Source organism: Ylistrum balloti, unplaced genomic scaffold, assembly GCF_031769215.1.
Source record: "Ylistrum balloti isolate Yb309-2 unplaced genomic scaffold, AGI_CSIRO_Ybal_v1 Utg370452, whole genome shotgun sequence".
Lineage (NCBI taxonomy): Eukaryota > Metazoa > Mollusca > Bivalvia > Pectinida > Pectinidae > Ylistrum > Ylistrum balloti.
Genome location: NW_026782300.1, coordinates 1,236,357 through 1,264,347, shown reverse-complemented (window position 1 = coordinate 1,264,347; position 27,991 = coordinate 1,236,357). Strand labels below are relative to the sequence as shown.

At 35.6% G+C, this 27,991-nt stretch overlaps 1 protein-coding gene across 5 annotated transcripts in view; it reads right to left on the bottom strand.

Annotated features, from left to right (window-relative positions):
* Nucleotides 1-27,991, bottom strand: part of LOC132555126 (plasma membrane calcium-transporting ATPase 2-like) — a 146,215-nt gene that overhangs the window by 93,456 nt on the left and 24,768 nt on the right. For 3 of the 5 annotated variants that reach the window (XM_060219474.1, XM_060219475.1, XM_060219469.1), the window contains exon 3: nt 26,842-26,965. The gene's annotated coding sequence lies outside the window, so the exon portion shown is untranslated. Of the gene's footprint in view, nt 1-12,529; nt 12,928-13,018; nt 13,068-26,841; nt 26,966-27,991 lie in introns of those variants that run through there. The other 2 variants (XM_060219473.1, XM_060219470.1) reach the window with 2 other exon arrangements.

The following is a 27,991-nucleotide window of genomic DNA, read 5'->3' as shown; positions in this document are numbered from 1 at the left end:
ATATTTACCTAGAGCTCGGAATAACCGGCTTTGACCCCATACCCACACAGGTCTGTGACGATGAATAAAACACCTCAATATGACCATTTCCTATCCCCCCATAAACCAAACAAAAAGGTCACATAAAACTTGACTGCTAACTTTATCAACGATATCTAATCCAGGATTTATTTCAGGGTTGCATCCTACTGTCCTATCTACACTGAAACGCTCTTCTGTTTCTTCAGAATAAAGCATCTTCATACACCACACCAAGTACAATACACATTAAAGTGTCCATCTTACTGTCAATATAAAACATTTACAGCAAGCAGTTAAAAGCAAATGTAAGCAAATTTGAATATCACAAGGGGATTTCCAGTTTTATGACTAGGTTCCTGACAGACAATATCACTCCTCACTAATACACAGAAGCCTGTCTCCTAGTATGATGATAATGATAATGTCGTGAAGACTGTCGTTTTTGTGGACTGACCCTCCACTAATGATTAAGGTCTGTCTCTTGGTTGGTAGAATCTCACCAAGAAATTTCTCTTGGTGGACTAACTACCATTAAGACCAAGAAATTTCTCTTACCAGGCTGATAAAGGCACTAAAATCTCTCTTGGTGGGCTGACTGCCATCATGACCCAAAAGTTTCTCTTGATAGGCTGACTCTGAATAAGGCCCAAGAGTCTTTCTTACTTGGCTTATTTCTATCAAGGCCTTAAAGTCTCTCTTGTTGGTCTGATTCCCATTGACTTGCATGGAAGTCTCTTGATGGGCTGACTCCAATTCAGGCCCCGAAAATTTTCTTTGTTGGCTGATTCCTATAAAGGCTCAGAAGTCATTGTTGGTAGCCTGATTCCCACTGACCCAAAGGTGCCTGATTCTGACTGACCCAAATGTCTCTATTGGAGGCCTGATTCCCACTGACCCAAAGGTCTCTGTTGGTGGTCTGATTCTGACTGACCCAAAGGTCTCTGTTGGTGGTCTGATTCCCACTGACCCAAAGGTGCCTGATTCCCACTGACCCAAAGGTCTCTGTTGGTGGTCTGATTCTGACTGACCCAAAGGTCTCTGTTGGTGGTCTGATTCCCACTGACCCAAAGGTCTCTATTAATGGTCTGATTCCAACTGGCTCAAAGGTCTCTCTTGGTGGTCTGATTCCAACTGGCTCAAAGGTCTCTCTTGGTGGTCTGATTCCCACTAGCTCAAAAGCCTATCTGGTTGGGAGGATTCCAATGAAGACAAAGGAGTTTATTTTTCCTGGCTGATTCCCATTGAGGACAAGAAGTCTCTCTCAGTGGACTGATTCCCATTAATGTCTAAAAGTCTTACTGATGGGCTGACATCCATTAAATCGTATAAGTCTCTCTTGGTAGGTCAAATCATCATAATACCAGGATGTCTGTTTATCGGTGGTCTGATTTAATGTAATGCCCAAAAGTGTCTCTAGGTAGGCTAAATTCCACTAGCACCCAGAAGTACATATGCCCAGAGGTCTAGCTCTCTCCTGCTAAAGCAAAATCTCCCTCATACTCAAGAGGTTGGAAGGGGGGAGAGGTGAAAAAAATAATACCATTATATTGAAAAGTACATTTTCTTTAATCTTGAAAGATCGGAAGATGCTGAAGTGAGAGGTTTAAACCAATCACTCCATACCTGCATATTTTCTTCGAAGGTTATCTCTGAAATTTGGTGTCAGGAGATAAGTTTACTTTAATTTCAGAGATTATTTTATCAAGGATCAAAGACACCTTATCCTGCTAGAATTATTGTAGATCAATCCACCTTTTTAGAACTTTCTCACATGGAATCTGGTTTTGTTTGCCTTATCCCTGACAGAGAGCAGATAATTAGATGTTTATAGTTATTATGATCAAGCACCTTCCAAGAAACAGTGCCAACAGACAAATGTTCAATGTATTATTCAAAGACTAATATAAATTCCAGTTCAATAGATTCGACTACCTTTGGATCACAATAGAGAACTATACAAAAGACCTATTCATGGTATCACATTTGCCAGAGATTTCTATGGAACTTGAAGCCTCGCGGAGACATTTAGCAATACAGAAGCATTACTCTGAAGCAATCTTGTCGACCTCAATGAAAATCAATAAAACTCAAGTAAGGAATATTTGGTTCTCTCGCACAAATTAGTAACTGATGAAAAAGACTGCTATTTGGTTGCTCGTTTCTATAACAGCCAAAATTCTCCGCAACTTTCATCAAATTTAAATTCAAAAGTTTTTCTCAACAATGATACATGGATATCTGGAAATGTTCTCCTTGTCAATTCTAAGGAACTAAATCAATGACTGCACTTCTTGGTATACATATATGTCTCCTCACACAACCAATTTTGCAGTGAAATGTCAAATTGAATTTTTCAGTTACTTCATTTCGCTAAATCCACTAAAACCGACTGTAATTACAGGCACCCTGTCTGATTGCCTGTTAATGGTCGACTATCTACTGTTCTTTACACAATTTCTCACCCAAGTCTGACAAACAGTGAGTGTTGATTTTTTCTACATCAAATTGGAAAACTAGTTATAGCAGTGTGTTAATAAATTGATTTCACACCCCCTTTACAACCTACAATATGTCAACATGTCAAATTACAGAAGTAACTTTGCTTAATTCAGTGTAAATATTATCAACTGCTTAAAAGGGCAACTATCACAGCTACACCAAATAGTCTTCAGCCAATCAGAACTGGTTCATAAACTATTTTCACTTTGCAAAATATTTTCAAAATCTTTTAAATATTTCAATTTAAGTCATAGAGTGTACTAGAACTGGTAATGCATAGTTGAAATTAGAAAACACAATAAGAGAAATACATAGGCATCATAGGGAAAGAGAAAAGATATAATGAAGATATACATAAAAGTTTGTCCACTAGATCGGCACAAGGAACACACACACAAACACATACACATCATAGAGATCACCCCGTAGGAGACCCATACAACATCATCTGCACCTGTCTTAATGAAGGTAGACTAATCATGGGAGAACAAATAGATAATAACATTTAAGCTCTGGCTAACATTCCTCCCCACAAACACTGTCAGATTGAATTGTTCAGTTCCTATAGTTATTTCTCCAATACAATTTTTTCTATCATAGTAGGCATTTTTCCTAATAACATTCCATGATGTTATAACATTCCACAGTGTTACCATTTCTGAACAATGTTCCTTTCGGTGTAAATTTGAGCCAAAGTGACAAACACGCAATTATGAGCTTTGTTATATTAACCCACATGACTTCAGTCGATGTTCCTGTAACAACTTCACACTGGTACAATACTTCAGACTCACACAGTTGTTCCTACCAACAAGAATCTCTTGTAGCTTTATTATTTTTCTGGAACAGTAATAACAGAATAACTTCCAAAACCTTTGCTTACATCATATTTGCATCCAGGTAAGTGTATGGTGACCTTTTACACTCTTGTGCATGCTGGCAAGAGAATGTGTTGTTGATAGGACTAACACACTGATCATCATGGTCTCACATACACGATGTAACTGCCATTACCATGGTTTACACTGGCCAGCCTTTTATTCCCAGATGTCAGTCCTGATGAGATCTTTGTTAGTTGTTCACATACCAAGCTAACAAGGCATGTCACAGATACACATATTTCATTCACGTTGGCAAATGTTCTTTATATGATCTTGATAGGTACCAGTGTAAACACTGTATATGTCCTTGATAGGTACCAGTGTAAACACTGTATATGTCCTTGATAGGTACTAGTATAAACACTGTATAAGTCCTTGATAGGTACCAGTGTAAACACTGTATATGTCCTTGATAGGTACCAGTATAAACACTGTATATGTCCTTGATAGGTACCAGTGTAAACACTGTATATGTCCTTGATAGGCACCAGTGTAAAGACAGTATATGACCTTGATGGATACCAGTATAAACACTGTATTTGTCCTTGATAGGTACCAGTGTAAAGACAGTATATGGCTGTGATAGATACCCGTGTAAAGACAGTATATGACCTTGATGGATACCAGTGTAAGCACTGTATATGACATTGATAGGTACCAGTGTAAACACTGTATATGACCTTGATAGGTACCAGTGTAAACACTGTATATGACCTTGATGGAAACCAGAGTATGATAACCCATTGTGTAGAGAGGAGACACAATTTTTTGAAAGTGAAGACAGCAGTACCAATTGCCATCACCAATAATGTACAAAAGAGGAATAAGCAAGGTTGCATTGCAAAACAGAAACCATTTACAGAAAATCTTTTTCAACAATTGTCCAATTTATATCCATGTCCAATATCCATCATGATCAAAAGAAGATCAAATTAAGTTGTCCTGAAAAACATAAAAGGCTTAAGGAAACTGTCATTAAATACATCAAGCCATCGTTCAAATAAAATGTTTGCAATCTGAGGTCAGTTAAGTGTAAAAAGGAAGTTTTCTCTTCTGATTCACTTTGAAGCTTGACTCTGAATTTGTTGTATTGATCTTCCAGATTTCAAATGGAGCCACAAATCCATCATTTTATTTGCAATTTATATTACAGCGGAAACAGATTTATTTTGAGATTAAATATGATTTCGTTGTACTAATGACTTTCAGCATCCAGTATCAAAATTGATTAGCCAATGGGTCATATTTCATCATCCCTGAGGTTACATTTATGCTATAAAATGTGAAAACAACAGAAATAAATCAATCAATTTGCAAGAACTCTAACATATGCAACACTATGGATAATGTGAAGTTAGAAAACAGAAACAAAATCGCATTAGATTTGATAATGAATTTAACCTTGGGTATTATATAGTTGCTAGGTTTCTAAGAGAAACAAAGGATAGGGACCTACATCCAAAAGGAATACGAAACCAAAGTAAGACACTCTATGTTGGAGACAATAAGAATGTATGTGAAGATTCTATACTGAATTAGTGCCCATCCTTGCCTCAGACATTGGGAGAATGCCTTTGCATCAGCTCAACTTCGACACCACCAGCTGAACAAGACATTTTACATTAATTATTGTATTGTCTGGTAAGCTATATATTTCCTTGCACACCTTGGCCTGTTACACTGGGACTGACTTACGTAAAAAATTTAGTAGAGCTACATAACACAATCAGCTGCAAACTTCAAGCATACATTGTCTACAGTCTCTAAGACATAGCTTACATAATATCTATACTCAGCATCTCCGAGAACAAAATAATCAGAGAGAGAGAAAAACGTTAACTTCAATAATTCATGATAATTTTCTAAGCAGATGAGAATCCTATGAAGGTAAATCTGTAAAGACAGTAATCACACAAATGTACCTGAAATGTGTCTGGGTTTGCAGAAATTCATCCTGTTGAAATATTCACGCGATCTCAGCACCCTCAGGTTATACCAGGCATCAGACCAGGGCAGACATACAAACAATGCTATATATGTACCAGGACAACTGTATTTAAACCAAGACGCTCTGGAGAACCAACACAAAATCACTGCCTGCTGCAATGCATTAGCAAAGATTCCACAATTTGAACAGCTTTACTAATTGATGAAGGAAAATGTCATGTGATGACATTCAATCGAGGTAAATCTTTATTCCCCACTATAGGAGGAACTGCTGCCTGGAAAATTAACGTGCATTCTGCTGTAAGTGATGCGAATAAAGAGGCACATTGAGACGATTTCTTGTGCCTAATTGTTTGTACATCCATTTGTGTAAACAGTAAAAGCTGGCATCAGTTTCACCGATGAAAGTCCTAGAAACTTAAAACCTGGCTATAAGATTACTAAGGCCTAATGAAATATGCAATTTTCCACAATCTATAATGAGATATAAAATGCCCTGTTTTGTGTCACCTTGGAGTTGTACACTAGCTATTTGTGTTGGGCATCCTTTAAACCTGGTACTCAGAAAAGTACACATCTTTCAGCAATGGTCTGTCTTAGTGCTATTTTATGGTCTACCTGCTCCAGAACATTCTGTTTGCAGTCAATCAATCTGTATGTGATTGTTGGTGAGGTGGTAAAATTTCCAGCCATTGTGTGACATTTTTGCTACATTACCTTTGATATTTAGCTTCAGGTGACATCGAACAGTGCTAGAAAAATTCATATAACACCACACTCAAGTGAGGTGGAACCTTGCCAATTTGTACAGTCCTATAATTAGACCTATGGCATTCACATTATAATGCGTACTGAATCCCAAAATATGCAAATCACACAATTACTGGACACTAGAACATTGATTTTCTCTCCTTCATTAATTATTAATTTTGTTGTCTACTTTAGCAAATGTGCAAATAATATGCTGCAATGGTCTCCAAAATACCTGTCAGGAAACAGGCACATAGTACAGATGTAAGATGAAATATGCAATTCTAGTCCTGCTGAAAACTTTGTAGAAACCACTGATTTTATAATTAACTGACTGAAAAATAAAACTCTCACAGGAAATACACAAATTTTAAGATGTCATTTAATCCATAGTTTATGTCTCTGATCTCCACTTAACCCTGCTTTGTGTTTTTAGTTTAGTTTAGTTTTATTTCTTTTTTATGTTTTTTAATGTTCAGCCGTTTTTGTAACAGACAGAACAGAAACAAAAATGGCACTACAAAGGGGAAGCAATTGTTGAAAATGGTCTTGTTTTTGACAGGACTGTCAAAAATTAACCAAACTTCGGAAATTTATTGAAGTTTAAACTAAGCCTTGTGTTGAGGGGCAGTGAGGGATGTTTAATAAGCCAGGTATGAAAAACTGCAGGGAAGGGTAAAGTAAGCCTGGTCTGGGGGGTTTTGAGGGGTGTTAAATAAGCCAGATATGATAGATTAAAGGGAACTGTAAAACAAGCCTGGTCTGAAGGGATGTGAGGAGCTGTTAATTTAGAACAAACCTGGTTGCATAAATGAAAGGGGAATTGAGCATAACACGGATTACTATAATCCAAGAGTGCATCAATGTTGTAATATTACTAATATTTGACACATGAATTTTATCAGTGAGGATCACTAGATCTTCATCCATTATACTGTAAACTGTTAGATCTTCATCCATTATACTGTAAACTGTCTACTTACCTGATAAATTACCAATCTACACAGGAACAAACCCTCCTGTGCAACCTCCCTCAGCTCTTCACTTAGAGAATACAATGTCAGTGTCTTAAAATGTAAGCTGTATTTTTGCAAAGATGAAGAATGACAACAATGACAAGCCTCTGACGAGCCACTTTTGTCTTCCTGTTCTGAGTCAAAATGCAGCTTATACACTGACCATGCATTCTTTTTATCCTGCAACATTGACTGAAAATCCGACCATCATAACTTCAACAGGTTTTTGTTCAATCTTTGTTGACCTGACGTTGTTATTATGCTGAATTTTGCCTGATGACTTACACCAAAATAATTATTCCATGCAGAAATATAGTTCTGAACTACAAAAGATTTCATGTTCATTACAACATGTAAAATCATTCAACATAATTTTAAAGTAAATTCTGAAACTGATTCCATAGAATTCACGCATGGGCTTAAATAAAGCTTACAACACTTACAAAGTATTCCAAAAAATGATAAATGAAGCATTTAATTCCTTAAACCGCTAATCCAGAAAGATATTGAAGTTTCAAGAGTTAACAATATAATATATAGATACACATGAGGTGTTTACCGTTATAATTCTTCCTGCCTTCTGGTATTCCCTCTACTCTACATTCAAGGTCATTTATGTACCACATGTTTTGTATCTGTATAATCATTTCCAACCTATGTATCAGGTTCTGTGAAGCTGGTGATGCTCACTTATATACAGTTTTCTGCCTTCTTTTGTTGAAGGTATCCCATCTTTTTGATCCAAAATATTCACTGGTATATCTCTCCCTCATTACAGAAAAAAAATCTATAACATTGTACCAAAAGCCCTTCCAAAATAACCATCCCACACTATAGTCCAGCAAAGCCTCGAAAATCCTGATAGGATATAAACAAGAGGCCAAACGGGCCTGCATCGTTAATTTGGTAATTCAGCTATTTAGTCATTAAACAAAGAATTTCAAATATGACAAAAACTTCCGAAATAATTTTCCTAATGGGTCCTGGCCTTGTAGTCAAACGTAAGACACTATTCACAAGAACTGCTACATACCAAACCAAACCTTGACAATATCTTTGTACAGAAAGACTTTTTTAAAATTTACATTTCTCAAATTGGGCCCTCCCTTCCTACTCCTGGAGGCCAGGATCCACCCTTTATCATAAGAATACTTCACACTAAAGTTTGGCATAATCCAATTATTCCTACAGGAAAAGTAGGATTTAAAAGAAATTGTTCTTTTTCCAAAATTGGGCCATGCCCCTCCTGCCACAGAGGGCAAAAACCTACTGATTATACAAAATTAATTCTCCTTCACCCAACAACCCAAGAAATTTTTTCAAAATCTGGGCAAAATCCAACCTTTCCTACTTGAGGAGTACAATTTCAAAGAATTTGCTCTAGTTCCCCAATTGGGCCTCAACCCTCCTGCCCCATGGGGCCAAGACCTACCACTTTTAAAAAAAATTATTTCCCTTCATCACAGAATGCTTCTTACCAAATCTGGTTGAAATATGTTCCCTCGTTCATGACAAGTAGTGATTTTTAGTAAAAAGTTGACCATGATAGAAAACATGCCACGGCATAAGCTCACTGGTCTTTTAGACCCGGTTAGCTAAAAAGGAGCATAAACATCTCGTTTACGTTTTTGGTAAACAACATGACACTTTTTCGTCTTCATTTCCATTTCTTCTTTCCTAGAATATTGTGATAGAATTTGTATGCTGTAGGTCGAAGGATTTTCTGCATTGCAGTGTACACAAAAAGCCCAATATTACAGAGTTGAAAGTCAGGGTTCAAAGTTATTGGTATATGATTGCAATGTCTAGATGCCAACATTTAATCGCATCATCCGCTAACTCTCATGAATATTCTAAAGCCTTTTCAAAAGAACTTTCCCACCAAACCCAACTATCTTCAGAAAACAATTGAAGTCTTTTCCCCTGAGGCTCAGACATACTTTTAGTACCATTATTCAACAGGAAAACTTGTGATCTAAATTCCAACTCTCTAGCTGGAAAACAGTTAAATAAAACTTCTCTTGTAACTAGTGATTGTTAAAAGAACATTAGGACAAAACTGAGAGCTAACAATTTACCTAAAACAATTATTCAAAGTATCGATGCACTGTACTTTATTATCGGATTATAATGAAACTACAGTGTGATGTTCAAAATTATCCATTAATACTCGTTATTCTGCCTTTAATTAATTCAACTCACACCATATTCAATTCTGTTTATGCCATGACTCCATATGAATGTGAAAGCACTGTAATGTTCCAGAACTCCAACAAATTTGGGGAGCAATGAAGACAATCACTAAAACCTCTGCATTAAAACAAAGCCTGATAAGTTATTTTCAGAACGACAGACTGATATGGTGTACTTCATAAACAAAGTGTGAATCATGTTTACAGCAGATCAGGAAGGAAAATGACTAAACACACAAAGTATTTATCATTTTTATGAAATAATTGGAGAACTGATGAGAATTTTGATAGAAACCATGTCTTTGTAATATATCCTGTGATAGAATCTTACAACTTTTTCATCTCAAACAATTTACCTTTTTACATAATACGTTATCCCAGGCCTCTGATTCTACTATAAACTACTGAGCGATTACATCTGGAAGCCATACATTTTGAAGAAGACTACATGATGGGGTGTGGATAGACAAGATCAGGACCATGATTACACAACTGGTAAGAATGATGGGTAACATATTAAGGTAACTTAGGACTGATTAAGGAGTTATACAAGTGCAAAAATGGTCTGAGAGATGACTTAGATGAAATGTTTTCACATGACCTGGTCTGTGATACAATTAGCAGAAGTAATTATGAATAAAGATTTCACAAAATAAACCAATACTGCTAATAATGGAGCCTGGCCAGTAATACCTGTCTAGAGCGACCTGTTTTACCTGTCTATAAATACCAGTGTTAGCTGTTTATAGATACCAGTGATACAACTTACACAAATACCTGCTTTAGTGTGACCAGTTTAATCTGTTTATAGGGACCAGTAATACCTGTCTAGAGTAAACAGTGTTATCTGTATTTATAGACCAGAAATACTTGTCCAGAATGACCAGTATTATCTGTCTTAAAACAGTGATACCTGTCAAAAGAGATTAGTTACCTGTCTTACTATGGAGATCAGTTATACCTGTCTATAGAGACTAGTTACCTGTCTTACTATGGAGACCAGTTATACCGGTCTATATAGACAAGTTACCTGTCTTATTATGGAGATCAGTTATCCCTGTCTATAGAGACTAGCTACCTGTCTTACTATGGAGATCAGTTATGCCTGTCTATAGAGACTAGTTACCTGTCTCATTAGGGAGACCACTTATACCTGTCTATAGAGACTAGAGACCTGTTTCAATATAGGAACCAATCATATCTCTCTATGGAGAACAATTAACTGTCTTAGACCAGTCATACCTGTCTATAGAGACCAATCATACCTGCCTTTAGAGACCAGTCATCTGTTTATAAAGAGAACTGTAAACTACAATATACAGATATAATATGTACAATACTTCAGTCATTAAGTACACTGTGTGGGCTGCAATAGCTCAGTCAGCTAAACAAGTGACCAATGTAACCTAAGGTGAAGATCCAAGGAAAATGGTTCAATGATATCAACCTATGGCAGTTGTGTTTTACAGGAAGCTAAGCAAGCTAGTCTGTACTGACCTGGCTGTGTACTTGGGTAAAGACATTTAGCCCTAATTGCCATGTGACAGGCCTCCCATATGTTATTCGGTGCGGCAGTCACCAGCTTATACAAGGAGACCCAGCCTTAAAATGTTCCATTGTGATAAACCCAGTGAGGAAACTCTGTCCGATAGTATGTCTGATGTACCATTAAATCTATTTTTTTTTCTGTCAGTTTCAAATCTACCTAGAGAATTATCTACAAGACAAAATAGACAACCACCTATAAATACTACTTGAACAGACCTGTTCTGCAGTTTTACTATAAAGTTGATATTACGAGTTACAACCAGGATACAATCATGCTATTCACCAATTTAGACCTAAGTGTTATAATAGCATGAAAACTGCCAGTTAAACAGCCATAACCTCCCATCCAGCCTAATAAACATGTAAGAATATGTTATTAAATTCAACACATTTATAACAAATTTCATTTCTGCCTGACATTTAATTGCATAATCTCCATTCTTCAAAGATATAATTAATTTCAAACAATTCCAGTTAAGTATCATAAATGAAATGACCTACACAAACATGGCAATAAAAAGAACATAGTACATGAAGATCAAATTGTCTTTTATGACATTTGATAAGACTAGTTTTAAAAAGGAAATTGTCTTCCCAAAAATGGTGAACAAAAATGTTATGGGAAAAAATATACAAATTTGTCAAATATGTATCATATGAAAAGTATTGTATTGTCTGTTATCTTACTTGAATTCAACAATAAAAAAACAAGAACATCAGTGAAACTGTAGAATGCTTCCTGAAAACAACCTAGAATTAGTATACTGCACATTCTTTTAGTACAACCAATGTATACACCAAGTTCCCTGACCCTAGGTTTAATGCTAGCACATTTATAGATACAAGATATTTTTAACAAAGGGTAATTACTCTGAAATAGAGGGGTCGAAGGCCTGAAATTAGTACACAGCACATTGTCTTAGTATGCCCAATGTATCCATCAAGTTTCATTATCCTAGTTTCATTGCAAGCAAATTGCTCAAGACACAAAATTTTAACAAAGGGCAGTAACTCTGTATTTGTGGGGTCAAGGGCCCTGGATTTGGTACACTGCACATCCTCTTAGTATGACAAATGTATACACCAAGTTTCATGATCCTTGTTTAACGTTAGGCAAAGTTATGCTTGGGACACTAAAACACGAACAGAAAGATGGACGAATGAATGGATGGCAACTGTGTTGTTCTATGTATTAGAAAATACTCATCGCCTTCTTATTTCAAAGCAAGTATTTGAATGCAATATAATTATAATATTGTGTTTAAAGTAAACTTCTGAGTAAAAATTTGTTTGAAGATTAAGTTTTGCAGTTTGTTAGTATCACATATATCTTGCAACAAGCCCAGGAATTCCATGCATTAGCTAAGTCTCAATGTCAGATGTGGGCTTGTCAAGGAAAATGATATTCCAACAGATAATTCTTTAGTAATAAATAAATAAGGGTGGGCTTACTACAAGGCATGGGCTTATTGATGGATAAATACGGAATGCAAATAATACATTTTTTAACAGAAACTTTGAGCATACATATTACTACCTTACTAAGACAAGAAAATGTTATTTTAATCAAGCATGTAAATAAGAATGAAATTAGCATATTTATACAATCAATAGGCTCTAATATTCTGGAGAAGAGAAGGAACGATGGAAAAAGGATGGAAAAAGGACTACCTACTGTGCCATAATTACACAATTCACCATCCAGTTGTCTGCTTGTATCCAAATAAATCCAACCAGTTTCCCACAGCTGTTAATCCTGTCAATGTTATTTAAACACAATATTTTCGCCTCCTCCACAATCAGGTAACCTCTCTTCTCTGAACACATATACACACTACAAACTATCCTAGCTAATTAGCAGACAAGCACTCTGATGACTTGTGGTTACTCCTTTTAAATCCAAACTGATTGATATACCAGTTTAGCAGTGCTGAACCACTAACAATATTCTGTGGTTACAAATACTCTCTCATATACCAATTATAAGAAGTGCAAATAAATGTTAAACTTGTCCATCAGAACAGTATATTCTTAACAATCATCTGTAAAAACAAACCTGGGAAAATCAACAAAAAGCGCATGCTAATATGCGTAACTGTATACTTGTAGGCTGCGAGGCCAGCTACAGACTGGGCTGACTAAGTGCCAGGGAGAAATAACATACCTGTGTGTAGGAGAAAGTATTTATGGGCCTTCAACCCTACACCTGTGATCTCCAAGCTTCAGTCCAAGGTCATTGGAATGGGTAAGTATAGTAACTCCTCAATACTTTCAGCTGCGGTAGCCAACACAAGCCTGCTTCCTGCTTGGGTATAGCTAGAGCTAGCACACATAAGCACAGCAAATGGCTAACCCAGTAGAGGAGGCTGTGTGTGTGTTGGTATGGAAATAGAAGCTATAGGAATATATTATGGATCATTCAATCAGTGCCTCTCACACCAGCTGAATATCCAACAGTGTGCACACATACAGTAAGTAAGGATACAAAACACCTGAACAATAATCAAACATCCTGTATAGTCACACTGAATGTGATAATCCCATTTTTGAATTAAATCATTAATGAAAAAAAAATAAAACCAATATGTTGTACCCCACAGGAAGTCAGATTACACAGGCAGAAAGTCAGATTAGATAGGTAAAGCTTACCAATACAAATCCAACAGGAAGTCAGATTAGACAGGTAAACATGACCAATATTTTGTATCCCACAGGGTGTCTAATTAGACAGTTAAATGTTTCACCAAATATGGTATTAGAAAAGACTGATTTAACCTAAAACCATCATCTGTAAAATTGGTCTTATAATTGAAACATATGTATTAAAATTGATATCTTTGAGGTGGATCACTACATGTATAATATTTATATAGGACATGTAGAACAGGAATACCCATACTTCGACGATTAACGAACAAAATTACAACTATACCCCCAAAAATGAAATAAAATTTGTCAGGATGCAAATATAAAGTATTTAGTACTACAATAAATCACTCAGATTTTGCAAATACTCACTTCTACACACATATTTGCAAATACTCACTTCTACACACATATTTGCAAATACTTCTACACACATATTTGCAAATACTCACTTCTACACACATATTTGCAAATACTCACTTCTACACACATATTTGCAAATACTCACTGCTACACACATATTTGCAAATACTCACTTCTACACACATATTTGCAAATACTCACTTCTACACACATATTTGCAAATACTCACTTCTACACACATATTTGCAAATACTCACTTCTACACACATATTTGCAAATACTCACTTCTACACACATATTTGCAAATACATGATTTGGTGGACACTGATCTAGAAATGATGGTATAATAAATTTTTCCCCCTGTTTGTTATTTCGTAATTTAATGAAACGGATATTTGTATGTCATGAACTCTGTTGTTATTATCATTTCGACCCCTTTCCAACACAAAATAGCATCAAGAATTTAAAATTGTATATATTATAACAAATGTGTTTGAATTTCGACCTCTGACCTATATAGGTATGTACTGATGTAAAATAGCTTCACATAATAAGTTAATTATTTCAAAAGATATAACCTGGAAACACCACCTGGACTTACAGATGGAAAGATGTTCTTAAACCCAAATTAAAGGCATTAACAGACCATGTAGGATAAAAGTGTGGGGTTTAGAATGACTGTGTCAGCAGATTTGTTTAATGTGTTATGCATATATACAAATGTAGTCCTAAAAGACAGATATTGGAACTGGTCAGACTACATACCAATGTAAACACACTCACTTTGAAACAAATTATGACAGCAAAGAGATGTGCCAGTTGGCAAAACAATGAAATTCCCACACACATACAGACTGTGTTGTCTAAACTTACAAAGTTATTGCCAAGTAATTCAGGATTGCTCCTGAATCAGTCAAAACAACTCAAAGTTCCAGAATACAGTTCCAAAATCATCAGTTCCTGCAAATATATTTACATTATTTGCCTACTCATTCTTAATCTGGTCAACATGATCAAGTGCCATCACTCAAAGTCTCCTACTAGAATATAAGGCATGCTGTAGACACATATATTACCTCTGCCCCCTTGTATAAGACACATCTCAGCATGCTGTAGACACATATATACCTTCTGCCCCCTTGTATAAGACACACCTCAGCATGCTGTAGACACATATATACCTTCTGCCCCCTTGTATAAGACACACCTCAGCATGCTGTAGACACATATATACCTTCTGCCCCCTTGTATAATACACACCTCAGCATGCTGTAGACACATATATACCTTCTGCCCCCTGGTATAAGACACCTCAGCATGCTGTTAGATGTATATATATATTCTCTGCTCTCCTGTATAAGACACTCCTAAGGATGCTGTAGACACATATATACCCTCTAGTCCCTAGTATAAGACACATATAGGCATGCTCCATATACATATATAACCTTTGCTTCCCTGTATAAGACACATCTTTGTACACTGTAGACACATAACCTAAACTCTCCTGTACAAAACACAGCCAACTATATACCATCTGCTCTCATGTAAAAAACACACCTTAGCAAGCTGTAGACACATATATATTCCCTCCACTCAACTGTATAAGACACACCCCAGCATACTGTAGACACATACAAACCATTCACTCTCTTGTATAAGACAACCCTTAACATGCTGTAGACACTCTCTCCATTTCCAGAAGCTGTGGCCAACCTTCGATCAATGGCCCCGTTGGCCAGGCGTTGGTTACACAGTGATGGGAACAGAGACTCCATCAACGATCATGTGTAGTGATTGATTTATTTTACCTCTTACATTTCATCGTTGTAATCACCACACAATTGTTCTTCCCAAAGGTATAATCCCAGTCCTATATATAGCAAATGCTGGCACAATCAATTTTTTTATCTTGTACAGAAGGAGAATGAAGATCGTGTTTCAAGCATGAAGACAGATGACAATTGCATGTATGCTGTTCTTCCTGGCACAGTCAGAATAAAATTATTTCTAAATAATAAGAATATGTGTTAATGTGCTTATCTGACAGAAGAAAAAAACCTTTGTCACAGGACCTCAGCTTTTAATCAACATTAAAATGTTTGACATGATGACAGAGATGTCAAAATAACCATCCATGGAAATAAAAAACAACACCATCAGCCAGCACTGATAATTAATTGTAACACGCAAGGGGTCTTACTGTGGCAGCAAATCAGAGTACCCAGAGAAAACCTATGCAGTTGGGCAAGAACCCTGCATCTTTTCATGTCCTGTTGGGTAATTAAACCCCAGTGAATGCAAAGCATTTAACCTCTGCTCCAACAGACCATGTAGATCAAACAGTAATCATTCATAAGAAAGAGATTACAGAAAACATCATCCCAAACGTAATACACAGATTATCAAGTGGAATGCAAACCTGGAGCTCCTTCTGGTGTTTGAGATCAAGTGGCTGGGAGAAACAGAATATCAAACTGTTACATATGAAGACATGGTAAATGGCCAGAGAAATTAGGAAAGGTCTATAGGACATAAAAGGCCTGCTCCAATTCAACACAACTATTCATGGTGACCTTGAAATATTAACTCAATGCAGTTATTTTTCAACTGTTTAAACTTTTTGTGAAGTGAAATAAAAAAACCTCTTCAGAAATGAAGTTACCAGAATGCTGGCAATGTTTTGTTTGATGGGGGGAAAAACCAAAGGCCAACATTTGTATAAAGTTTAATCAAGAGTGCATAAATTTAATTGAGAAAGGAGAGGACATGGCATGTGAAACACTTCATGACCAATAAGATGGAGGGGGATAGAAATTTTACATAGTAAAAATAACAGCAAGATACAAAATATCTATTTGATGAAAGGAGACAAAACATTAAATTACCAAGCGACAAACATCAAACTGCTGACATCATACGATGAAATGAATCAAAATCATTGTGAAGGAAGTGTTTGCTTCCCTGTGTTCCAGCCACTTCATTCATCATTCAAAGTTCCAATAGAAGGGTATCAGATACACTGCCAGAAATCTAGGAAGATGATTAAACTTTAACCATTCCCTATCACTCAAAAAGAGATTTTCCTCTTTCCTGATTTCACCTCCAGACTTATGTAAATAGATATCGTCATTCTCAGTCCTAGACCCAGTAGGAATCAAATGGTAAACTTACCTCTCCAGTGAAAATCAATGTTGCCAACTCTTTGTAAGAGAATTCTTTTCGGGGCCATCCACTAAATACTTTTGGGAAATATGAAGTTTTCATTTGTGCCAGGTTGTTTGCGATCATGACACCTGTTTACAAATAATCTCCACCTTGAGAGCAAAACTTACTTACTCCCATAAACTATTGTAGTCTTTCCTTTGTAAACGAACTCATGAATTACCTTATTTGTCCTGAAATAAACAAAGAGGCTAACACAAGAACTTCCAAATATTTCAAATATCAATAATGGTTTGTGCAACAATCTCCAACCTTTCATTAACCAATAGATTTTACTAAACTCCAATCTTTCAAATAACAATGGTTTGTAACAAACTTTAATCTTTCAAATACCAATTTCCTTTAGAATACTGCAAAATGTTAAAGTACAAATCTACAAACTAGAGCTCTGAAATTTTACTTCTATTTTTGTTGTCTGACACATGTTTGACAATTATGGCAACTACAGTGTCTGCTCTAAAACAAGATTACCACCATCAGAGACACTGTGTTTCCTCAGTAACAGATAAGACCAACAAGACGTGTATTACGTTCACGCATATAGAACCATCAATTTAATTTCTTTGCCCTAAAAAAGCAATGACCTTTGTATTACTTTAAAATTGAAGGAAAAAATACAACAATTTCTTCTGTGGTGATTACTTTCTAAAGTGTTCACAGATATTCTTAAGAAAATACAATCAACAAAATACATTTGGTTGAAGACTTATAAATAAACCCTGGAACCTTTCCTTTGGTCTAAATGCTATGCAAAAATTCCATACAATTTCAGCTTCTTCCAATCAATGTTTAACAAATTTACACTGCAAGGCCTTGAGCAGAAAACTAACCTCTAATAAAAATCTCACCAGACCATACATGGCAGAATTGTAAACCTTGTTTATGGTTTGGTGGTTTCAACTTGATGTTTACAGCATAAGCTTGCTTAATTTCATGCTTTCTTCTATTGATCGTTAATACAAGAATCCTTACACACACTAACGAAATCTCAGCAAATCATAACGACCAAAATTGCTCTATGAGCTGCAAAATACATCAAAGACATTTCAGTTGGAACCAAGAACATAATTAAGACTGCAGTTCAATATTTGTAAATCTGAGTAAGCTATTTCAAATCATTTCACATACACATTTCCTTCAACTTAAATGTAAGCAATCCTTGACTGACCAAAAAAATTTCAATATGATCAAGGGCAAAACCATTCAGGTCTAACATCAGCAACATGATCAGATTTGTACCAGTTTATGATAAAACAAGCTAAACTGAAGAGTCTTTGGTAGAAATTATTCATTTCCATGTCCTCTCCTTTTTGCAGTCAATATCAGGATGTTTCTAATAGTATGAATCTTGAACTAAGGTCCTTAAAAAAGCCGAAAAAAAGGTCTTCATTTAAATCGAAGACCTTTGACATTTAACACAGAAGGAATAGTCCCCATCTTGTATTTTCTGATGAACAAGCAGATATGAGAATTTATAGATTTTCTCCGATTTGATTTGAACCATAGCAGCAGGAAAATTGTATTACACTCTGTTCGTTACACGACCAACCATCATTCCACCTAACTGGTATTGATATTTTCTTTTGCCGAACATGATCAGCCGCCCAGATCAAAATGAGACTCATGATGCAGTGCTTATACATTTATGTTACCTTTCCCAACTTGTGCTTTCCTCCACATTTAATGGACTTGCATGAAATTCAAAGCATGGCCTAGATATCCTTCCAGAAAAATGGATTTTACATATACGTTTTTATGGATATCAAACTATATATATATTTGAATTCCTTTCCATATATATGATAGATATTACAACAAAACTTTTCAATTGAATGTAGATATAGATCATGTAACAGTCATTAATATAGAATGACAAATAAAATCTCTATAATAGCAGAAAATACCAAAATGCAGCAGAATTATTATTTTACCTATATACAGAACAGATGTTTTAAAGCAAAAAGGAACATCAATGTAAAAATATATGTCAGTCATAACCAAGTTTTGTGCTTCACCATTTGTAAAGAAACTGTATTAAAAGGTCATGCCTGATTTTAGTTTGATCATTCCTATGTAGAACTTGGTATTCTAGATCATGCTGGTTTTCAGATTCTATCAATATGTTCCAAATCAATAGTCAAGCAGTCAGGCTCTCCCGGCCACTAAAGTAAATATAGCCTCCTACTCTACAATACATAGTTCCTGATAGAACCCAATTCAACATCATCTAAAGACCTTTTGCCATGAATACAATCCAGCACCTTCTGAAAGACATTTTGTGTGTTATAACCTTGTACAATAGCACACCCTCTAATGACAATGTCTCTGACAAAATCCACTACAATCCAGCATCTTCTACAGAATTTTTCTCTGATAAAACTGCTACGGACAATCAGGCACCATCTAAAGACAGTTTCTCTGACAAAATATTGTACAAACCAGTATCTTCTACAGAAAATTTCTCTGATAATACCTTGGACAATCAGGCGCCTTCTAAAGACAGTTTCTCTGACAAAATATTGTACAAACCAGTATCTTCTACAGAAAATTTCTCTGATAATACCTTGGACAATCAGGCGCCTTCTAAAGACAGTTTCTCTGACAAAATATTGTAAAACCCAGTATCTTCTACAGAACATTTCTCTGATAATACCTTGGACAATCAGGCACCTTTTTAAAAACAGTTTCTCTGACAAAATATTGTAAAACCCAGTATCTATATAGAAAATTTCTCTGGTGATACCTTGTACAATCTGATACCCTCTAAAGACATATTTTTCTGGTAAAATCTTATACAATCTGATATCTTCTATACACATTTTCTCTGAAAAACACTCAATCCACTATTTCCTCCAACACAACACTATACAATAAAACATCTTTCTATATTCAATGACAAAGTCTTGAACAAAGACAAGTTAAAAACCAGATATTGCTTAAATGAAATTAGAATCAGGCAATACTTACTTTCTTCATAAATATCAGGAGTTATTTTATCAAAATGGAGAAATGATACAATTTTGAGCTAGAGAAACGTTTATATAGGGGCTCACTACCATATTATTTTGATATTGATAAGGGGAGAAATTATGATGTCCAGAACAAGTTAGCCATGGAAGAGATTAATAGCAGCTCAAAACAAGATATTTGTGCTCTGATACATCATCTTCCGTAAATTTTGGAAATCTACAGCAAATGACAAAACTGCAGTAGCATGCTTGATCATGCATATATACAATCATACTCAGAAACAACCAATAAAACAATGTTTATAAATTGTTGTTACAAACAACCACTAAAACAACGTTTATGAATTGTTGTTACAAACAACCAATAAAACAACGTTTATGAATTGTTGTTACAAACAACCAATAAAACAACGTTTATGAATTGTTGTTACAAACAACCAATAAAACAACGTTTATGAATTGTTGTTACAAACAACCAATAAAACAACGTTATTGAATTGTTGTTACAAACAACCAATAAAACAACGTTTTTGAATTGTTGTTACAAACAACCAATAAAACAACGTTTATGAATTGTTGTTACAAACAACCAATAAAACAACGTTTATGAATTGTTGTTACAAACAACCAATAAAACATTTATGAATTGTTGTTACAAACAACCAATAAAACAATATTTATAAATTGTTGTTAAAAACAATCAAGAAAACAATGGTTATAAATTGTACTTATAAACAATCATTAAAATGATAGAAATCCATACATCTTCAACAAATCTTTCCTTTTCTCCTAATGAGTATCATGGGAGATTCAAAATGTTGACGTCAGCCAAAAGAGCGAAAATGTTCAATTCCTCAAGAGCATATATATGACACAGAAGTAAACTGTTTAAGGTAGCATAAAACCTTAAAATGAAGTTGGTTGTATTTTAAACCCAGGTAAAAAGTATTTCATAACACATAATTAATACTGTAAGCACTTTGAAATTCTTTCGCTAAGAACATTGTACATGTATGAGTAAGTTATGACCACGACTTTCCTCGACACCTAATTACGACACACCATTACAGGAAAATGTGATGACAGAGTTAACGAAACATCAAAAACAGCATCCAGTGATAATGAATCATGAAGCAATTAAACACAATTACCAAACCTGCTACACATACAGAAATTATAGGCGGGAGAAAGGACTATCATAATGATATGTTTGGCAGTCCTCCATATAGGCAAATACAACTCCCACACTACACACAATAACGGTGATAATATAATGAACCTTTAATTATCTTTCTCACTGACATTTAGAGTACCTATCTGTAAACATTAAATTGTACACAGACAGCAGATACAATTACAAATATCAGGCAGAAAATACAGAGCTGTATGCATATTGTGCATAATTTATAATTAAGCTGCATTCGTCCACAGCTTGTTAGCAAACATATTCAATTCAACTATGTACATACAGCATGCCTGAAATTTGGTTTTACAAATTAAATCTTTTTGAATTCTAGTATATTTCAGCCTCTTTCCATAAGGGCTTGATCAATAGGACACCTGCAGTTAAGTCTTTATATGCCTATCAAACATGCATGAAATAAGTTAAAATAAAATAATAAAATAAAATATGTTAGCTGAGATGGGTTACCATGAATCTGAACCATATGAAATGTTTTTACTTACTTAAACAACTGTTACATATCTTGAATGCAAACTTATTTAAATCTAGCAGAGTAATTTGTGTTTACTTTAGAAGTTGATTTAATTCCTAGACCAAAAAAAAAAAAAACCTATTGTTTATTATTGGATAAATAGACTTAGTCAATGTAAGAAAGAACATATGTAGATCACGGACTACCAACAAGTACACTTAAGATCAGATCCCTACATCTCCTGGCAAACTCAATACTAGAGAATAATAAGCATATTGATTATCTAAAATATAGGACAGTTGTTTTGTTTCCTATAGCCTCCATTTGGTCTGAAATGTTCCTAGGGTCATCACAGTAAACCATTCATTGGCATGTTCTTCCTCATATATTTAACGTGTGATGCAATTTTATTTAAAATCATATCTGGCAACAATGTTTTATGTGGAAAAGCATGTAGCACTGATTACATGCCATTTCAATTATCTTTCTGACTTTACAGAATTCTGCAAAGACATTATCACTGTTTCATTTACTGGTGATATAAAAGTTAGAGCAACATCTAATGAAAAGATATTTCATTGAACTATCTATACAACCAAAATCACTTTCACACTAGAAAGCATTGATTTAAGCTTCAAGTAAAATCTTAGCAACACTTTCATTTCTATAAACATATTTGTTTACTTAAATATTCATTATTCAAACTGTCAAAGAAAGGAATTTTAAATTTCACTTTGCTTCAGAATCATTTGACCTTTCTTAATGATATTCTGCACCACCTGTCACATAATTCCTTCGAGAATCCACCAGCTGTGTTACCTCCATCACACAGACAACATTACTTTTTAACACCTCACCATGGACACATCACCTACACTTAAAAATCATCATACTTTGTATAGTTTCAACACTGCTATAAACAAGCCCTTCCAGTAGGTCCTACAGAACACATTTCTGTGTAACCCTGTATAATCTGAACACCACTATGAACAAGCCCTTCCACTAGGTCCAACGGCACACATTTCTGTGTAACCCTGTATAATCTGAACACCACTATGAACAAGCCCTTCCACTAGGTCCTACAGCACACATTTCTGTGTAACCCTGTATAATCTGAACACCACTATGAACAAGCCCTTCCTCTAGGTCCTAGAGCACACATTTCTGTGTAACCCTGTATAATATGAATACCACTATGAACAAACCCTTCCACTAGGTCCTAGAGCACACATTTCTGTGTAACCCTGTATAATCTGAACACCACTATGAACAAGCCCTTCCACTAGGTCCTACGGCACACATTTCTGTGTAACCCTGTATAATCTGAACACCACTATGAACAAGCCCTTCCACTAGGTCCTACAGAACACATTTCTGTGTAACCCTGTATAATCTGAACACCACTATGAACAAACCCTTCCAGTAGGTCCTACAGCACACATTTCTGTGTAACCCTGTATAATCTGAACACCACTATGAACAAACCCTTCCACTAGGTCCTACAGAACACATTTCTGTGAAACCCTGTATAATCTGAACACCACTATGAACAAGCCCTTCCACTAGGTCCTACGGCACACATTTCTGTGTAACCCTGTATAATCTGAACACCACTATGAACAAACCCTTCCAGTAGGTCCTACAGCACACATTTCTGTGTAACCCTGTATAATCTGAACACCACTATGAACAAGCCCTTCCACTAGGTCCTAGGGCACACATTTCTGTGTAACCCTGTATAATCTGAACACCACTATGAACAAACCCTTCCACTAGGTCCTACAGAACACATTTCTGTGAAACCCTGTATAATATGAACACTTCTATGAACAAGCCCTTCCAGTAGGTCCTACAGAACACATTTCTGTGTAACCCTGTATAATTTGAACACTGCTATCAACAAGCCCTTCTTCTAGGTCCTACAGAACACATTTCTGTGTAACCCTGTATAATTTGAACACCACTATGAACAAGCTCTTCAAATAGGTCCTACAGAACACATTTCTTTGTAACCTTCATCTAGGTCCCATGGTGTACATTCCCTGTGTTACCCTGTATAAGCTGGACATCTGTATAAACCAACCCTTCCATAAGTTACACTGCAGACATCTCTGTGTATCTATATATAGGCTGAACACCTTCATCTACGTCCAGCTATGTATAATTCTATGTAATTTTGATGTGGACACCTGCATAAACCAGACCTTTCCACTTGGTCCCAATGTATTGAACACCAGAATGTGTATTCTGGTCGCCTTGAAAATCCTACATCAGTTAAGTCCTTGGTGAACATTTGTATGTTGTGCATTATCAGCTGAATATCTAGATAAACTAAACCTCCAGCTATTTCCCATCAAGTAAAAATCATTCTGAATTGTTGTACCTTAATAATAATGATCAAATCAATATAGGCATCCTGTTGAAAGACAATCCTGTGCAATTTGAAAATCTATTTCTGAATATATAAACATCCTGTTTGATTTCACTAGTTCTACTCTAAACCATCGACCTAAAATTACTTAATGTATTTTCTCCCCAATAACAGTTAAATAGTTGTCTATAAAGGGTAATGATAAGGCTAGCATTCATCATAAACAGAGTTTGCCTGTGATAATGATGTAAACTAGTTTTTAATGGGTGTTTATTATGTAGGACTCTTATCCTAAACTGTTTACATACACCCCCACAAACAATATATAAAAGCAATGTCACACATATCCTGAATGAGGTAATCATATCAACCAACCCTAAACTTCATATCATTATGGCGTCTGATTAACAGACAAATCCATTCAATCCTTTTCTTATAATGGTAAAATCCTATATCCATCCAACTTTGCTTTAGGTAACTGCTTGACATACCAAGTAATTGTTGATAGTAATTATAAAAGTGTCACACCTACACTGTGTAGGGAACAGGCATCATATTAGTCGTTGATATATCCTTGGTTAACCAGGCTAGATATAGCTGGGCTCACTACCCAAGCCAACAGATCAATCAATACAGCTAAACAAACACATGCTAATTCTCTCCACTTTCCAAAATCTATCTTGTTATAATTCTTACCATCTTGATAATACATATGTAGCCACATTTAAAATGTCAGCTCCCCTTCAAAATATACATGTTTCATACACAAGTCAAAGGTCAGAAGAAAGTGCTTAACATATCTTAAGAGTTATGTCCCTTCCGATGCAAACATTGGCGTAGTCACCCCCATTTCACACCATATTTTTACAATTATGGTCTACACATTTGTGTATTTAATACTTTAATATTGATTTTTCTTTGAATAACAACACTTTGATGTCCCAGGACACCATGAGGTCCATCTTATAATGCTGTAAACTACAGAAGTGTGAATCAGAAATCATGAAATTTAACACTAATTATGTCCAGTCAAAATCTTGGCCCAAGTGACTTAATCCTAAATAGCTGGAAATGAAGAGGTTTCCTATGGTGTTTACTTTATGCATTCTCTAGGTTTTACGTTGTACTAATGTATTAAAAGACTATTTGTGTATTTTTTCCATATCTATTGTGCCACAATGACAGTGAATGAAAATTATACACTAAAACACAAAATCTTTCTATTTTTGACAAAATGAGCATACCATAAATCTGTTAAAACAATTGGGAGCAGTCATAAAGAAATTTAGATATCAATCTTGCAAACAAATCTGTCTGAAAAATAAAAGTCTATTAATAGACTGTCATGTGATTTTCTCTAGATTCATCACTTCCTACATTACAGTACTAACACCATACATGTTTATCACCATACAATGAATTACTAGATCATCACAGCTGTCAGCATAAATCATGTGTTGGGGCTGCAGCTTGTGAGTAGGAAGATTCTCCACATACCTACCTTTACTACATACATGTGTCTCTGGTACTACAGAGCAACCTGTGCCATATCCCTAAGTGACTGTGCCTGCAGCCAAATTCTATCCATTTACTTCAACACAGAGTACAGACTTGGGAATTGCCAAGGGTAGTTTCCTCATACCTTTATACCCAAATGAGCAGTACAACAGTGGTGGTGAAAATGTAATTAACTTATTTCTTGAAATCTGGAATCAATCCTAAGGGAGAACTATGAAACTGTGGTTATATAACTGTCCATGGAATTCACAGATTTACGACCAGAAAACATAACCTGATGCTAGAAGTTTATATAGACTTAAGTATGGACCTAAGGGGTACTAAGAAGTCTTCATCCTGACAATGTGTTACTCCGACACATTGTGGGCAAATCAATAGAAACTTCACACAGGGATTTATTATCAAATCTCACATCTGGCTGGGTGTAGGGATACAGGGGGAGGCCGACAGAGAGGAAAGCTATTCGGGTAGGAACAGATAGGAATTTATTACCAAATTTCATACTTACAGGGAAGTAGGTATGTAAGGTGAGGTTCACAGAGAGGGAAGCTATTCTCAGTAGGAATAGATAGAGATTTATTATCAAATATCAAATCTTCTAGAGACTGAGGGTGTAGGGTGAGGCAGACAAAAAGGGAAGTCTTCCAGGTAGGAATAGAAAGGGACTTATTTTATATAATCCAATATCTAGAAGGGAGTGGGGTGAAGCTAACAGAAAGGGAAGCCATTAGGGTAGAAGGCAAAAAAGGGGTTCTACAGCAGTACATTACAGGGAAATTATGGGGTCAGCCTGTGAGAGTTGATATTGGGTAGTGAAAAAAGGAAGGCATACTGGTATGGGTTTGGGAAATTAATATGGATATGGCTGTGAAGGTTTATCTGATCTACCAGATATATTATATGTGGCAGGACAGGGAGGAGGGTTTATAGGATAAGCAGAAAGGCTGATAGGAATTTATCTGAGGTGGGATGGAACCGATAGATGGGAATATGAGGGTGCTGCAGGAAAAGTGGAAAGGATCACTCTCAATGAGCAGGTATCTGAACTTCAAACACTGTCATATTTGGAGTTGTACAGGGAAACATCTCTAAACGAAACTGAGTTGGACACTGACCAACTGTAAAGTGTAAGCTAATACCTTATCCATTAGTAGAGCTCAGAATTAAACAACAGCTGCTTAACATCCAAACTGAAGAGAGACAAGGACAGTGTGTATAGGAACAATCAACATTTACTTACATTGACAAGATTTGTTTTGTTCGGTCAGTCAGATGCTGTGACTGCTGGTCAGCCCAGCAGGACAGATAAACTCTGGATTCTTTGAGGTCACACCAGTCAGTTTCACCCAAGATCAAAAATACACCTGAAATGCAAAGACAAATCTTTTAACATACAGTACAACATTGTTCACGTCTCTTTGAGTTTTGACATTACTGGACCATTGTGTTCCATTGGGAATTCTTCATTTGGTTTAGATGAAGTTATCTATATAAGATCAAGCAAAGGTAAGGGTCATAATGTAAACCAGTGAGCAGAATTATAGTGCATAATGCCTATGCTGCCTCATCTCTCTGCTGCAATCAACCTGTACCCATACTGTTATCAAACTGCACTTTTACCTGATTATTTCACAATTCCATAAGTTGCAACCCTACTACAAGCATAACGGCAATGTAAAACACACATATATCCAATTCTAAATATAGCTCTCAGCTATGTGTAGGAAGGATTACTGTGCTGGTGTAAAATGCCAGGTCTCTAGTGATGGGGGCTGTTTTCACTTCCTTATATAACACGAATTATTTCCCCTATTGACTCCATATCAATCAAGTACTTTATATCATAAAACAATACATCATCAACAAGAGGGAACTCAAATAATACCCATACGTATAACAGGTAAACATATAACACCTGTAACTATAACAGGTAAACATATAACACCTGTATCTATAACAGGTAAACAATAATACCTGTAACTATAACAGGTAAACATATAACTATAACAGGTAAACATATAACACCTGTAACTATAACAGGTAAACAATAACACCTGTAACTATAACAGGTAAACAATAATACCTGTAACTATAACAGGTAAACAATAACACCTGTAACTATAACAGGTAAACAATAACACCTGTAACTACATGTAACTATAACAGGTAAACAATAACACCTGTAACTATAACAGGTAAACAATAACACCTGTAACTATAACAGGTACACAATAATACCTGTAACTATAACAGGTAAACATATAACACCTGTAACTATAACAGGTAAACATATAATACATGTAACTATAACAGGTAAACATACAAAACCTGTAACTATAACAGGTAAATATATAATACCTGTAACTATAACAGGTAAACAATAATACCTG